The 607-nt window shown below is 46.1% G+C and overlaps 1 long non-coding RNA gene across 1 annotated transcript; it reads right to left on the reverse strand.

Annotated features, from left to right (window-relative positions):
- Nucleotides 1–62: 62 nt before the first annotated feature.
- LOC109508792 (uncharacterized) lies at nucleotides 63–607 on the reverse strand. Its single transcript, XR_002166782.1, has 3 exons — nucleotides 535–607; nucleotides 379–446; nucleotides 63–161 (listed from the first exon to the last, which is right to left on the reverse strand). It is a non-coding gene; the product is annotated as an uncharacterized LOC109508792 (long non-coding RNA).

Here is a 607-nt window from a genome sequence, read left to right on the forward strand (position 1 = left end):
AAAAAAAAAGTGACTCCTGTACAAATTTGTATTTTGCAATACGGTATGTTTGAAAGTAAAGCGCAACACCTGGGAATGAGTCCGTAGACCGGGCTTGTTCTATTCGCATAGCGGATCCACTTGTCATACACAGACATGGAATCCACTCCAGGAGCCTTGACCTGTCCGACAGATGCACTTAGATCAGTCAAAACCACTCGACTGTGGTGTCTTTTTTTTTTTTTTTTTTCTTGATCCTTTTCAATCCGCTCTCGGCAACTTTTCCCCTCTTGTCACATATGGAGACAAACCTACACAATCTACATTCTGGATTGGGGACTTGAACTCAGAACACTTTACTATGCTGCGGGCCCAGTTGACCTGCGAGCGAGCTCTGACCTGCTTGGCGGCTTTGAAGACGACGTTCTGTAGCGATGGCATTCCTGATGCTTGGAGAGAAGCGTTGCCTGAGGATGGGGGAAAAAGAGAACGATGCTAGTGAGCTAACATTGCAACGTGCCAATTTTATTTGCACTCAAGCGGGAAGCTTCTTACCTTGAACGGCAACATCCACGTTGATATAAGCCACGGTGCGTTCGCTGAGCTTGGTGAGATATTGCTGTAAAAC

Source organism: Hippocampus comes, unplaced genomic scaffold (genome assembly GCF_001891065.2).
Source record: "Hippocampus comes isolate QL1 unplaced genomic scaffold, H_comes_QL1_v1.1 C16620782, whole genome shotgun sequence".
NCBI classification, from domain to species: domain Eukaryota; kingdom Metazoa; phylum Chordata; class Actinopteri; order Syngnathiformes; family Syngnathidae; genus Hippocampus; species Hippocampus comes.